The sequence below is a fragment of the Cervus canadensis genome, chromosome 5 (genome assembly GCF_019320065.1).
Source record: "Cervus canadensis isolate Bull #8, Minnesota chromosome 5, ASM1932006v1, whole genome shotgun sequence".
In the NCBI taxonomy this organism is placed as follows: Eukaryota; Metazoa; Chordata; class Mammalia; order Artiodactyla; family Cervidae; genus Cervus; species Cervus canadensis.
Window position 1 is genome coordinate 38,846,422 of NC_057390.1, and position 16,400 is coordinate 38,862,821.

At 39.7% G+C, this 16,400-nt stretch overlaps 1 pseudogene; it reads left to right on the top strand.

The window, feature by feature from the left end:
• The first annotated feature begins 15,492 nt into the window (after window positions 1-15,492).
• On the top strand, window positions 15,493-16,174 carry LOC122442472 (annotated as a pseudogene).
• Window positions 16,175-16,400: the final 226 nt, after the last annotated feature.

Sequence of the window (16,400 nt, forward strand, 5' to 3'; positions counted from 1 at the left end):
GACTCTCTCAATTATTTTCACTGATTCTTTCTCATTTGTTCTCCTTGCTTTTCTCTCAAGCATTTCTCCTCAGCTCCACACTTTCAGTCATAAAGCAGCTCCCACAGATGTATCTAGAACTATTGTGGGTAACTCTGTCTCTTCCTCCGGTCTTCAATGTTCATCTCTCTGTGAAAGCCTGTGCAGCTGATTTCATTAAGAAAGTATGAAAAGTAAGTACTTTTCATTGGCAAGTTATGTTGGCATTTTTAACAAAACCTTATTTGTGGTCAAACTCAGTTCTAGAGAGAAGAGTCTTTGAACCAAGAACCCAGACTCAGCATCATTGGGGAAGCAAAGACTGACTGTGGAGAGGAGATGAGTTTAAGGTTCCTTCTTTCTCTGGCTACAGGCTCCTCCAAGGAGTTCGGAACCTCAGCTGTCCCACCCACCTGTGTGCTTGGGGCAAAAGGAAGAAAAGGTCACCACCACCTCAGCCTCACTGCACAAAATTATGGTAGAGATTCACATTTAGAGAAGACCTCTATGATATCAGAACCTGAGAAATTGGGATTCAAACATTTTACTCCCAAGTCACAACATTAATTTGGAAGATTTACTTAAACTCTTTATTCCTGATGTTTCTCTCTCTGTTGTATCTTGCAGCTGTGTGTCATTGGACACATTCATTTCTTGACCCCTCCCAACCTGAGGGTCATCACTCACTAATAAAATGAGGATTATAATAGCATCCCATAGAGCTTTGGTGAATATTAAATGAGATAATTCACATGTTCACAATGCTCAGCTCTTAATAAATGCAACATTATCAGTGTGTTCAATAGCATATATACAGGTTTTACATATATATATATATATAATGATTGAACTGATGTAGGGCTATTTTTCAGAACTAGAGTATATATCTCATCAGGGAATTGTGAGCATTTTTAAGCTATTGTTTGTAAAATCTTTTTGCACCTCCTTTTGGGCACAGCACATGTATATTTCTATTGGAATAGGAGACATAAATACTTATTTATACATATGCATCATCTCTTTTTCCTATCAAAGAGATCATAATAGCTAGAAAGCTGGATACAAATAGAAAAAATAAAATGGTAGGTCCCTGTGATCTTTGCACATGCACTTTATTTGAATTTAAGGGCATATATCTTAAATTCTTCAATTTGAGAATGTGTCTACTGAACTTCACGAATAGAAATCTATGGGTATTCTAGACACATTTTATATAATTTAAGCTCAGTAATACAACCTATTGATTGTCTGCTTTGATTCTTATTTTTGCTATCTGACCAAATAAAGCAGAAACAGATGGCTTTTCTGACTTAAACTATTTTAAGCTACAAACATGTTGCCCACTTTGGAGCCCATGTAGTTAATCTGAAATCTGTCACACGATAAAATTAAACCTTCTATATTTTAAGGTGGAGAGACAGTGTGGATTAGATGTAGGGTATGACGACCTGGGTTCTTGTCCTGGCTTAACTCTGAATCCACTGTGGGCCTCTTGAAAATCACCTTGCTGCATCTGAACTCTCTCATCTATGAGGCAAGTTAGGCTAGTGTGTATACTAATCACCTAGGGATTCTGAAAAAGGGAAGAGTCTGGTCAGCAGGTCTGCGGTAGAAAGAGATCCTGCATCCTTACCAAGCTCCCAGGGGAGGCCGGGGCTGCTGGTCCATGGTCTTTGACGGGCAAAAGACTGGAAAAATTCTTGGACAAATGATGTATGATGTAGGTTTCTATAAATTATTCATGAGAAAGCATGTCATGATGGCCCCAAACAAGAATCAAGCAGACAGTCATTAACATGGGTACAATATAGTTATTGAAGTATGTTCCCATCCAGTTAATCATCACAGCATTCCTAAGCAGAACCTAAACTCAGAAAAGTTGAATTACTGGCTCAAGATCACAAAATCATATTGTCAATATGTGGCAAAGCCCAGGCTGCATTCAACAGGCCCCCAAATGAATGAAGCTAATAAAGACCTAGCAGCCTAATTCAGTTTCATACACAGCCAATTATTACCTAAGCCTTGATAAAATCTGTGTTTACCTGTTGGAGCCAGTGTAAGACTTCCATATTTTTTTTTGCATCTTTCCATTATTTTTCTGTAGCATTCTGTCCATCAAGTACAGAAAAGCCTCTCAGGCCAGCATGTACATTTCCAGTTTCAATTGCTGCAGTACATGAGTTCTAGATCTTAAAGGCCAAAAAGCATCTATTTGACTAAAGAGCTATAAGGCAGCCATAAAAATTATGGATCACAGAAATAAGCAATTAGTGTTATCTTCAATTGCTTTATTGGCAGTATTCACTCGTTAGAATTGAGGCAGCCGTAAAACAGATTGCAACATACTGTATAAGAGCATATGGGATTTTACATTATAATGCTATTCTCTGCCAAGAAGTCATATTTTCATTTGAATGCATGGAACAGATTATCACAGGGTTTCCAGCATTAGAAGTAGATGACCCTCACTTTTTTTCTGTCGTTGTTGTTAAAAGGCAATTCCTAAAGTTATGACTAAATCAAAATAAGTGCGATGGTGAACGGGGCTGTGTACCGTGCCGGCATTCTGGGCCATTGGAGACGGTGCATGGCATGGAGCTGCGGCAGATAATAAAGTCAGCCTCTAACATGGTGGAGAGAGGGAGAGCTGAGGGTCTGCCAGTTCTCCAAACCAGCTGGCGCCAATTCTAGAGGAAGCCGCTCACCCGCCCATCTCATCGCAGCTGAAACGCCACAAAAGACACCACAAGCACAAGGGATAGAAATAAAACAATAGGAATAATAATATGAAAGAGAACAGAGACATTATTTAAGATCAGGAGATGTCTTCCTGACATCTACTCTGCCATTTTTACAGAATGTGTGTGGGAGCATATTTACATATGCAGACAATGTATATGTAGACCTTTAAATATACACACCCTGGAACAAGTTTCAACAGGGTAAGCCCTCAGGAATCACCCAGAGGCCTAGAGTCTAAGAGTTTCCCCAGTCACTCGCACATCTTACAAGTTTCAATATGGCATACCTGGAAAGAAGGCGAATGCCCACTCTCCTGTTTCAACAGTTAAGTTGGAAAAAGAGAAGGGAAAAGTACATCTAACAAATTCTCTTTCCAAGATCAGCCTGTGCTATAGCAAATGAAAGGCTCTGAAAGGCAGGATTGCTGAAAAGGAAGCTTGTGTGGTTTCAAATTAGAAGTCATACTGTTGCACTCACAGTTGATCAAATAAATATTAATCACCAAATGTATTTATGTCACTTCTCACGCGATTGCAATATACTTCAAATGTGTTTTTAAATGGTGGATAAAACACACTGGGAGGGCAAAAAAAAAAGTCTCCTTTTATAGAACCACAGATACTAGGAAGCTAGAGGCATATGTAGTAATTTACCAGAACAAAGAAATATGTTTGAATTAGTTTCTGTGTGTTTTCTGTTATTTATTCAGATCTAGTAAAATCCGAATAATCTGATAGTCTTTGGAGTCTATGTACAATGATATGTTAAAAGTGGACTATAATCTTATGTAACATTCCAATAAATTAGTGTATTAAGTAATTTTTCTTATCAAGTCTTGTAAAGTTACAGTTTTGTGAAAAAAAGTTAATTGCAGATAAAAAACCCTTTTAATTTTGGAAAAAGATTATACCAAGTCACTATAAAGGCAGTACTAATACAAAACAAAGTGTAATAGAGCTGCTCCTTTCTATATCCCTTGGTTACTTGCAGGTAACATTTTCAGTTCTCAATTTCCACATTTCTGTGTTTAAGAAGTCTTCTTTTCATAAAAGTTTTTGGTAAGAAGAGTAATTAGACTAAATAGGCAAGCATTTTGCAACCTAATCCTGCATATGGTATTTTTTAGCCCCTATCACTTGTGTATATTGATATATTATTTAAATTCTGCATCAGCTGTCATGGATTTATTTGTGAAGTTGCATTATAACCATAATACCTACAGCCTCCTTACACACTGAGCTTGAAAAAGACTTTTTAAATATTTATCAAATGGTTACAGTAATTTCTCATAAATGACTACCTTGTCTTATTTTTAGAGTGAAGAAAGCTGGTAGTTTTCCAGGAGTCAAACAAGGGGACCCCTTTAAAAACGTGAAATGGAAACAGGAATCATGACAGTGGCTAATTTATACTTTGAGAAAATGATGCTGACAGATTGAGGGTATTCCACCAATGTATAACATTACAGTGAAACATCTGCATTTTGGTTAAGCTGTGTTTTCCTCACTAGGCCACCAATTTTTTAATTTGGCAACTCTTGTGACCCTGGCCTTGTGATTGAGAAAATCTTCTTATATATAAATGTTGAGAAGCAAGCTGTTCCTTGGATCTGTAAGGTAGCAAACTCAAGGGACTATACATTTTTAAAATGTCAGGGAGCATGTTGAGTGAGTATGTATGATTGTGTGTGTGTTTCACCAAATACAGTTGCACTGAGTCAGACAACAGTAACACCAAAGGCAAAGGGAGAAAATGTTACTTATTGATCTTTCTATGCAACAATGTTACTTAATTCAGCATTGTTCAGAAGAAATCACCGAAGAATAGTATTTTGCTATATAATGACTAGTTTTTCTTTTCCTTGCAATAAAGCATTTAAGGAAAAAAAAAAACCCACAAGCATCTCAAATAGCCTCTGCTTTGCTGCAAAAATAGACTGTGACGAGAGTAACTCTCCCAATCAATTATGCAGCATGGTTTTAAGTGAGGAAAAAAATTCAACATACGTATCACTTCAAAATATATACAGCATATATCTATATGTACAAACTGCGTAAATCTTGAAGGGCTACGAAGCATATATTTTGCTACACCAAAGCTCTGACTGTTAAATTGATTGCAACAAAACTTTAATTTCTTTTTCTGAAAAACCCTAGCAATATGAGTCTTACTGGAATTATTTAAACGTAGTGCTGTGTGTACACATCTTTATGTGTGTGGGTGTAAACAAGATTTCTACAAATTCTCTTCTGTAGGCTCAGAAGCAAGCAACTCCTCTTCTCTAACAAAAATACCGCCCTGAAATTATCTCCTTTAAAAGTGACGAGAGTAAATGAATATACTTCAAATTCTACCATCTACATATGTGCATTCTGAACTCATTCTGCAGAGGGAGTCCCTTAATACTTCTCATTTCTATTATATACAAGCAGGGTTCATTAATGGCCTTCCTTAAGAGCACCTTTTTAAAGAATGATCTGCCCCATTAGCCAGAAGAATATGACTTAGACAGTGTATGTATGTGTATATGTGTATATGTATATACATACACACATATATATATATATTTAATTTTGGCTGAATTCAGGATTAAGTCTGGGCTAAAAGAATCGATCTGTCACAGAGCAACAGATTGCAGTTAGGAATTGCCAACAAACCACAAGCAATAGTAGGTAATGACTAATTGTAACAGGAATGAAGGAACAGAGGGTGGGACTGTTTCAGAGAAGGTAACTGAAAAAATGACCTTTCCCGAATGAAATCAAACAGTTTGCTTTAGTGTTTTTTATTGTTAAATCAAATACAAGCATGATACCTTCCCTCTTCTCAATAGTCCCTAGGGATGTTGATCAATTTGACAATTCCTGAGAGATTTGTGAATCTTTTATCACAGGTTGCCTTTTACGTTCTTTTATTTCTATTACTACTATATTCTATGAGGCATTTTTGAGATTTCTCAATGAATTATTATTTGAGCACACTCTTTGGAGCTCTAGAACCTAAAACTTATAGGAAACCTTGACTACAGCTCCCACTTTGTGGTTATGAATATATAACATGATCTTTAAAAAAAAATGGAAGAGAATTTATGAAGATTTACAAGGTCCAAGAAATAGAATGGCAAGAACAATCATATTCATCTCTTTTATTGATTAGAATGTTACAATTTTTAATTAACCACTTAATCTTACCTCCTCAGATTTTCATGAAATACTTTTTCCTAATTATCAACGTACACAAACACAAATTTGTTATACCAGAAACTTAACCTCTTAGAACTTTAATCTATGAAATTACATGGAGCTTGAGATGCTTAAAGGACTTAAATTCTGCACTAAGGTTCAGATGCTTTGGGGACTTCCTTTAATTTTTGCTCCACTGCATGTGAACGTCAACAAGATATTCTATGAGGCTGAAACACAGGATTTTGTGGCTCCCTGTAACTGCGGAGATTACAAAGCATATTGGGTCAAATGTAATATCATATTTTAAAAGATCACTTATTTGTTTAAATGTAAATATTTAATTTTAACCAACATGGTGTGGGGAGACTGCCTATATACTTATTCCAAATGTAAAAATAACTATTTCCTTAACTTGATTCAGGCTATTACCCCAGTCTTTAGATGGTACAGCTCCTTTTGTTTCAGTTATTTTAATTCCTAAATCCTTTTTATCTAAGATCTATTGAACATCAGAATCCATGTCTATTTAATAAACTGCATCAAATACTCCTTACCTCCTCATAATTCAAAGAAGAAATAAATGGAGGATGCTAAAGACCACCCTTCTTTCTTAAATGGGCATTGATTGATTGATGGCCCCAAACTAGTTTCTCAAAAAACTTAACTCTTTCTCTGCTGAAAAAGAAAAGAGCAGTTCCACAATGGGAAGTTCAAAAATTAGCCAGTAAAAATACAAAAAAGAAAAAAATATCAATTGCAAAAATAATATCAGAACCAAGTTAGATGGGAGGATGAAGAACAATGGTGAACAATGAACTACGTATCAGTGAAGCAATGCACACAAAGAAAGGGAAGAAGCTAAGGGCAGCGAGATGACACAAGGCAGCGGAACCTTGTGCAAGGGACCAGGAAAAATCACACTAAGGGGAACATTTGAAACCTTGACAAAGAGAAGTCAAGTCATGTCAGACATCCATAAACACTCACAGAGAATCAGGATGATATTCAACTAAGCCCAGCCTAAATCCTAGTTGATAGGGGGTCATGGGCTTGGAATTTTCCACCTGTTTCCAAGAAACTCATACACATAATTGGTATGCACCTAAACCATTCTTTTGTTTCCAAGTGTCAGGATATTCTGAACAACAGCAACAAAAAAATACATCAACATCTGGATAACTGAAAGTCTGCTAAAGCTTTTTATATTTAGCATAAAGCTGTTTGAACCTCCCAAGGGGTGAGTTGCAGACAGCTTCGTGGTCCAGATTTCAGCACAAGTGCATCAGTCTCTCATTATGACCTACATACTTTACATCCAAACACAAGGCAAGGGCCTAGTTACCCGACAGTGATAATCCTCCAGCCGGTGTTCACTTCTCAGGTGATGACAGAGATACTGTAATTATGGGCTGCTAGCACAAAAGCTCATGGCCAGTGGGATAGCCAGTACCCAGTTCACTCGGCGTAGCAGAAACACTGCCAATGATTTTCAGGGACTAATAAAACATCACCTGAGCCGGCGATTCATTCAATCATTCGATCATTTGTTATCTATTCACTCAATAAATATTTATCAAACACCTAGCCAACACATTCCAGGTACCAATTAGCACCACTGCCTTGGTGCCGTAACATTATACTATCACACATATATTGGTGAAAGTAACCAATTTCCACAGGGAACTCTAATCAATGTTCTGTAATGGTCTATATAGGAAAAGAATCTAAAAAGAGAGCAGATAGATGTATATGTATAATTTATTCACTTGGCTGTATACCTGAAACTAAAACAACATTGTAAATCAACTATACTCCAATAAAATTTTAAAAAGTAACCCATTTCCCAACAACAACAATTACAAAATGTGAATTACCACCTCTTTTCCCTATGTTCTACATTTGACCTTTCGTGTGCATCATATGCATATTTGATAGCTTTGGGTAAGTTCAGGTGGATTTTTCCACTTATCTATACAACTACTTCATTAACAGTCAAGTTATAACATGTGAGCTTACATGAAGCACTGTGCTCTTAAAATAAGAATATTCCTGGCTATATTTCTCCTTAATGTGAGTGAAAGAACTTTTCAAACGACCATCAGAGGAGAAAAATACTGGTTTGAAACCACTGGAATGTATTAGGTATAAGAGTAAGACCTTGAAAAGGGCAGAGGGAGAAATGGAAAACAAGATGGCACCCCTGCTTCATGACGGTGTCCAGGGCTGTCATCATTTCTGCTAGAAAGTGAAAGAAAGAAAGAAAGAAAATGAAGTTGCTCAGTAGTGTCCGACTCTTTGTGACCCTCCAGACTGCAGCCTACCAGGCTCGTCCATCCATGGGATTCTCCAGGCGAGAATACTGGAGTAGGTTGCCATTTCCTTCTGAGGATGCATAAATTAAGATACTTCATATCTGAGTGAATCGGCTATTCCTTTTGTCTTGCCTAAGTTTCAAAGTGAGATTTTCCCACGATTTCATTCTTAATTTTATGCCTAATCCTTTTGGTTCATGATCTTATAGATTTCAACCAAAATGAGGACTATATTATTTCTTGTCTCCAGAAAAATCTAATTGTGTCACCAAGAGATGGGCCCAGGTTACGCACTGCCCAAAGTATGCCCTTCTCTCACTTTTCTCTAGGTTTACTATAATTCTTTGGAGATGTTTTAACCTCGATATTCTATTCTAAGATGATATTATAAAATTATAATAGCATATTACATTCTAAGATGTTATTATAACATGTTATAGGAAAACCCAAATGAACTTTCTGATCAACCCAATATATGCATTCAAATTCATATATACAAACCTATATCACATTTTTCCAATATATAGTAAAATCATACATATGCCCACAAAAAAAAGTTTTCCTTATAAAATTAACTTAAAGCAATGCAGAGTTTTGTCCACATCATCATTTCATGTGTTAAAATAAATATTCAACTAATGTCCCTTTTCTCCCATATATCAACTATGAGCAGTATCTGTGGCAGAGTTTGGCTAATAAACTCCAAAATAACAAATACTTAGCAGAAAAACCTGTGTTAATTATTTGATGTAAAGGAAGAATTAGCATGTTGGGTAGTTTTTTTTTCTAAAATGAGCTTGCTTATAAGTGTTAGTAGTGGACTAAACGATTGTTTGAAAACTGACCATTCCTTTGGAAGGCCCATGTAAAACAAAAATAAATAAATAAATAAAGCTTCAGATTTAATCACTCTAGGCCAAAATTTGAACTTCCGTTGAGATTTAGACAGGATCATGGCAGAAATGAGCACCTCCTGGGAACAATTATTCAACCAAGCCCCACTGGTTTCCCTTCACCTCCTCAAAATCATAGCTGATGATTTCAAAGCACAGGGGAAAGTGGGTGAGAGTCTCCGAACTGCTTCTGAGAGCTATTCCATAGGATTCGGAGGTGCCGCCTTGCTTTTCCAGAGTGCGTGATGGCTCCTGAACTAGACTTTGTGTGCATGCGGTTCCTTCGTGTTTGCACTGCAGCACAGCCAACCTCTCCACTCCCAGGAGCTGTCCTCAGCCACTGCGACCTCGGTGCCTGCAGGTGACAGTATGGCTTTCTGCTGATTTATTTAAAAATCTCCCATTTTATGGCTCCTGTGTACTCTCTGGAGTGTGATCATGTGACCAGTATAATGACAATCTGTCTCCCTGCTAACATTTCTCTACTTTGGTTATTTGTTTGATAAAGTGAGGAGCTTCCCTTTTGTTGCCCTTCATCAGAGCTTAATGTCTTTACTTTGGGATCAATATACTTTATGAATAATTTTATTTCCTTCTATTTTTATGGTCTTTTCTCCTCATTATCATACTGAGTTTATTAGCTGGTGCTGTCAGTATCTTTACCCTGTCATATGTTCCTGAGGTACAGTAAATATCACTTGTGTTGTAATTAATATGCACACCCTCTGCAGTAATTAAAGTACAGACCCCTTCAACCAGCTGAGCTTCCTACACTAATTCCACCTTATCTTCATAATGAACTTATTGTAATCTGAAACTACTACTGAATATTGTTCAGTAAGGCTAGAAGAATGAAATCTAACGAGATGCAATAATATTTGTGAACATGTTAATATAAAAAATGAATTTAATTAGTCTAAATCTAATTAAATTTCCCATACAATTAAAAGCCTCCCCTTCCTTCCATTTTTTAAAAACTAGCAAACGCCAAATTATTGCCCTTTCAGTTATTCCTATAAAGCAGCAGACTGGACAAACGCTTTATTTCCCCATAAGATACACACAGTAAAATCTAGAGGAACCAGGAAAAGGACAGTGACATAGGAAAGAAGATACCCAAATCCCTTTAGGGCTTGCCTGGTAGCTCAGAATCCACCTGCAATGTGGGAGACCCGGGTTCGATCCCTGCGCGCTGGGAAGATCCCTTGGAGGAGGGCATGGCAACCCACTCCAGTATTCTTGCCTGGAGAATCCCCATGGACAGAGGCGCCTGGAAGGCTACAGTCCACGGGGTCACAGAGTCCGACACAACAGAGAGACAGCACAGCAAATCCCTTTTAGGAACTACTGTCTGAATAGAGCACTTACCTGGTCTTAGACAAATCAAATGTCTGACCTTTCTAAAAAGGAGAAACTCAAGCAAAATTGCTTATCAAATCAATCTGTTAATCAGAAAAAAGGCAGATTTTTAAAATATCCAGTACCAAATGCACACTGCAGGTTGCACTAAGGCACGAACCCTGTCCCCAGGGAGCTTATATTTTAATAAAAGAAATGCATGTTTCAGTTTAGCAAGATTTACTGGGCATCCACCGGAAATAGCACAATGAATGTCACAGAATTTCTATGCAGCATGAAAAAAGGAAAGTCTAGCACTAAGCTTGCACCTTGAGAGATGAGAGAACGTTTGGGGCAGGACACTAACTGATGCTTCACAAATTCAGTTTTCCTGGAGAAGAAAGTCTAAGGTAAGAAAAAACAGACACAAAAGATTAATTCAAGATACATAATTGGCACAGAAGGGGAACACAGTAAGGAAGTGCATGCACATTTAATATTATATTTATCTCACCAGGAAGCATTTCAACAAGGAAAGTGAGTGCCTAAAGTGCTGACCCACCACAGGCAGGAAGCTGGTCAGAGCCTGGACACTGGGTGAAGGGTCAGGCATGATGACCACAACAGTGCCAGGAATGGGATTATTTCAAGGTCGAAAGAAGTTACCAATAGGGTAGAGCTCTGCTTTTTAATTATTCACAGTAATGGCTTGGATCTTGGAAAGAAAGGAATCATTTCCAAGATTGTAGATTGAACTAAGCACAGCACAGAGGACTGATAAAACACACACACACATCATCTTGAAAATTTCAAAGTGCTTTCGTGGTCAAAACACCTATCAATGCGGACAACACATTAACTGCCACAGTTGTTTTCTTATTTTCTTTGAAAACTACCCTTGTTTATGTGAGATTTACAAGACGCTTTACCTAGCAGATTACTTGGAAGGAAGTAACCAAGTGATGTTATCTTTGCAGTAGTGAATCGAAACTCTGCCATCACCTGACACCTGCTCTGACACATCAAAGCAATGATGGATTGACTCCCCAAGAAAATCAACATCTACTCCCCTCCTGGACTTGATGTGAGCTCAACTAGGAAAGAAAAGACAAGCATTTAGAGCAGCACCCATGCAATAGTTTCTGTAAAAATACCAGTGGTCTTGCTTTTAGACATGAGGTGACCTTTGGCAGCACTGCCTACCCAAGCCCCAGCTACCACCACTGACACAAGAAATTGATTCTATCACTGCCCTGACTCGACTGCATCCTGGGCCTCTACTTTGAAGCTGCAGCTTTTTTCTTAGTACATTAAGTATACAGAAATCTAGGAACCCAGAATCATCTCATGTCATCCTTATGATAATAAAATGAAATTTTATGAAAATTTTGAAAATTTCAAAAAATTTACTAAATTTATGAAATTGCATGAAAGTTACACTAGTCAGAAGGTGATGAGTCCAAAGTAGAAAACTGATAGTCTAGGAAGTTATCCTAAAAAGCAAACTTCTGAGATCTCAACATATAGCTTCAGGAATGAAAACAAATAATATGTTGAGACAGATTGCTAAAGCTATGCATTACAAATCAAAGGAACTAAAATAAAGTTAGGCCTTCTCTAGAAGAGAATTCGCTATATTTTAAGGAAGATTTAAATGTATTTCAAAAGGGCAGCAGGGAGAAAATGGAAAGTTACTGATAGCAAAAATAAATTACCAAAAAATCTGTGCTGTTCTGCTGCTAAAAAAAAATAATAAAACTAAAACAGATGTTGACATCAACCCGATAGTGAATGTTTCTTAATATTGATTCTGACCATCTACTCAGAAAGAAATCTGACAGGAATGAGTGGAGATCCCAAAAGACGGACTTTAAAAATTCCTGATTGATAAAAGTTTGGTTACACTATGCCACCAAAAATTATACAATCCAGAATGTTAGCCTACTTTTAGTGAAGACAAGGCATGTGTGTACCAACAGGTGTAAGTGTGACTGTGTTTGTTTGTGTATTCACTTGCCTATACAAAAAAGCAAAAATTCCAGCTCAAAAATGAAGTAATGTGAAATTTCCTTTGGTATGCTCTTCCAGTATATTTACTGAAAATATACTTAATTTACATTTGTTCATCTCTAAGCTTTATGTTCAGTTCACTGTAGGATCTGAAACCTAAGAGGACTGGTTTCAAAGGTCAGGAAAAGTTCTAAATATTAGCAACTGAACTGCTCATGAGCAAAAACTGTTCACATGAAGGATGGGCTTGGCTTTGGAGAAATATTTTGTGACTCATGGTTTATTTGATACATTCACCATAGTTTGGGAGCAATGCTAATGATTATGGATTACTGCATATATATTTGTTCAATGGGTGAGGTAAGTGACAAGGTCTAGTACCCTAAGTAGAAGACAGATATCAACTTGAGGCAGCAGTTTTGCACCTGTGTGGGGCAGGGGGCCATGGGGTATGCGGCTGGGTGTGAGTGTGTGTGTGTGTGTGCATGTGTGTATGTGTGTGTGGAGTGGTCAATTTCAAACCTCCATTTGGTGATTAACTCAGTAACAGTTCTTAGCAGGCCATATTCAAAAAGGAAATGTCAGTAAGAAGGTTTCTTTTGTGAGCCCCATGGAGTCTTCTCTAGCTCTTCTGGTCAGTTTGTTTAGGTACTGGACCATTGATCCATTAACATTATACAGGTGAAACAAAGAATAAAACATGGCAACTAAATGATAAATGATGTGGGAAAAAATATTCTAGGATGCTTGACATAAAAAACATCCTTGAAGGAAACTACTAATGATAAAAAAAAAAGTTGAAAAACTAGGGAAACTAATTTATTCTCATTCTCTCTGTGTGTGTATATACACACACACTATATATATATATTTGTGTTTAAATATATTTTTAATAATTTAATGTTACTAACTTCTGTATAAAACACAAATAGCAACATTTATACCTCTCTTATTTACAGAATACTGAAAGGAGTTTGATAATGTATATAAAGCCTTTTAATTTGTTAATGTTAGAACTGTCATAATTTTATTCAGTTATCACCTTCCTTTGGTTATAAAAGCCCCAACTGTATTACCAGATGTAAAAGCAAAACCAAAATATTCCAGTTTTCCTTCCTTTTTTTCTAGCCTAGTGAATGAGATTCTAAAATTAAATTTCAATGGTTTGCAAAACTCTCTCAAATTAAGGCAAAAGTGATTGAAGACACTTATAGCTACACCTGCTCAACAGCTAATTTAATGAGAAAATGACTTAGAAATTGCAACTGGTAGATAGGACAATATTGTTGGTACGAACTAAGAGATGATGCAGTACAGACGGCTGGAGTACACTCCATCTTTCATACGCTAATTCCTCCAACTTTCTTGACACTTAGCTTCTGTTTCAAATAAAGAATATGCCCATTCACACTGAGGAAACCAGACCTGAAAGAAACACGTGTACGCCAATGTTCATCGCAGCACTGTTTATAATATCCAGGACATGGAAGCAACCTAGATGCCCATCAGCAGACGAATGGATAAGGAAGCTGTGGTACATATACACAATGGAATATTACTCAGCCATTAAAAAGAATCAGTTCTAATGAGATGGATGAAACTGGAGCCCATTATACAGAGTGAAGTAAGCCAGAAAGATAAAGACCAATACAGTATACTAACGCATACATATGGAATTCAAAAAGATGATAACAATAACCCTATATGCAAAACAGAAAAAGACACTGATGTACAGAACAGACTTTTAGACTCTGTGGGAGAAGGCGAGGGTGGGATGTTCAGAGAGAACATCATTGAAACAAGTATACTATCAAGGGTGAAACAGATCACCAGCCCAGGTTGGATGCATGAGACAAGTGCTCAGGGCTGGTGCACTGGGAAGACCCAGAGGGATGGGATGGAGAGGGAGGCGGGAGGGGGGATCGGGATGGGGAACACATGTAAATCCATGGCTGATTCATGTCAATGTACGGCAAAAACCACTACAATATTGTAAAGTAATTAGCCTCCAACTAATAAAAATAAATGGGGGGAAAAAAAAGAGTATGCCCAGCTCCTCATGGAGTAACCTACCCATATTTGGATATTCCTGCTTAGTCATGTATTGTGAAATGGTATGGTTAAAGACTAGAAAAATTATTCTCCTGCACGTATTCAGCATTAAGACAGTTTCTGTCTACTCTTACCTGTTCAGTCCACGTCACCGCTGTTCCAGCCAAGCTGCAGGCCGGCATCGTGAGCGCCAGCCAGCTGGAGAGCTCCGAGCCAGCCTCCTGCAGCGCCGAGCTGGCCCAGCTCTGGAATTGGAGCCTGCTTCACAGCCATCGCAGCAAGGGCTGCTGCTCACCAGCCGCAAGGACAGCATAATGCGGTTCTGGGATGTGTCCGGTGTGGCGCCCCGACCATCCCGCAAGCTGAGCACTGTTGGCCTCTTCCAAACGGATAGCAGGCAGGCCAACAGCCTGGCCCAGGCCGCAGAAGACGACTGCACACCCCGCCTTCCGCAGGAGAGGCCGCTTCTAACACTGCAGCGAGGATCCCTTTCTCAGAAAGGATGGCTGGCACTGCAGGCAGGGGGCTGGTGCAGGGGCTCAGTGATGCGTCTTCTGGGCAGGTGGTCGGTAAGACCGGTGTGGACTGCCTCCAGGAGCCGGGCGCTGAGCCATCGCCCTGACCTTGGCTTCCAGCTCTCGAGCGGGTTCAGCGCTGGTTAACCAGTGCAGTCCCTGCCGGCTCGCAACCCGCCAAGTACAGCCTTACGGTTTTGGGGCTTTGGGCACAAGTCGTGGTTTTAATCCCTTTAACTTATCTCCGCAAGAGCCCTGGTCTGACCAAACGCACTCTTCACCCATGGTCTTGAAAGGGCCGCTCTCCGGGGTGAAGTCCACGTGACGTCCACGTGCGCTACGCACTAGCCGTGCACGTGACGAGAAGCCGTGGGGGCGGTGGGAGGAGGAGGCGGGGACGCGGCTGGGCACCCAGGTGCCGCGCATGCGCCACGGGTTGGGCCTTGGTGGTGCTGGAGGCGCAGAGCCGCCCTGGGCCCCACCTGTGTGCAGTTCGAGGCCTTACAGGTCCTGGCGCCGGTGCAGGGAGAACGCGCTGTGCTCACCTGGTGGGCCGGGCAGCTCATCATCTCTTCACCTGACGGCCCACGAAGGTTGTAATATGCACAGGGTGGCACCGGCTACATTTGCTAGCGTGACCCGCCAAGACTGTGCTGAGACCTGCCTGGCCTACCTCCCCGACCTGAACAATGTCCCCATCTTCTCGGTGCCTGGCTACTCCGGTAGCCGAAAGGAAGACACACCAGTATCACCTCCTGTGTCTTCAAGTGCCACAGCCAGGTTTTGCCTGATTTCCCCACGGGAGCTTGAATGCTTCTCCCTAAGCATCCAGAATGTCACAGAGCCGCTGGGCTCTCTGGACACTAGCTGGCCCCACGATGCTTCCTGCAGGCTCCCAGAGTTGCCAAAGCTGAGACAGGCTAACAGGACCCCAGGCATCGTTTTCGCCCCCACAGAGCTGCAATGGAAGCCTTGATTCTGCTCGCAGCAAGAGAGGTGACACCCCAGAGCCCGCCAAACTGTGTTCTCAACCACGTCCACCACCTTGGCCGCCAGAGATGACACTACGCAGGACACGACAGGGGGCATCACAGTGGAGGACGTGAAGCATTCCGTGGGCTCTGTAGAGCAATCTGAGAAGAATCCAGGGACCCTAGCGGAAGACAGGGCTTGAGCCTGCACCATCCTGATAATTGAGGTAAGCCACACCTATCCCCACCCCACCTACTGCCCTGATGACAGCTGGGATCTAGAACCCCCCAGCTCCTTCCTGGTCCTGCTCATGGACCAATACCTGCTAACCTATGGACTGCAGTGGGACCTGCCAACCTT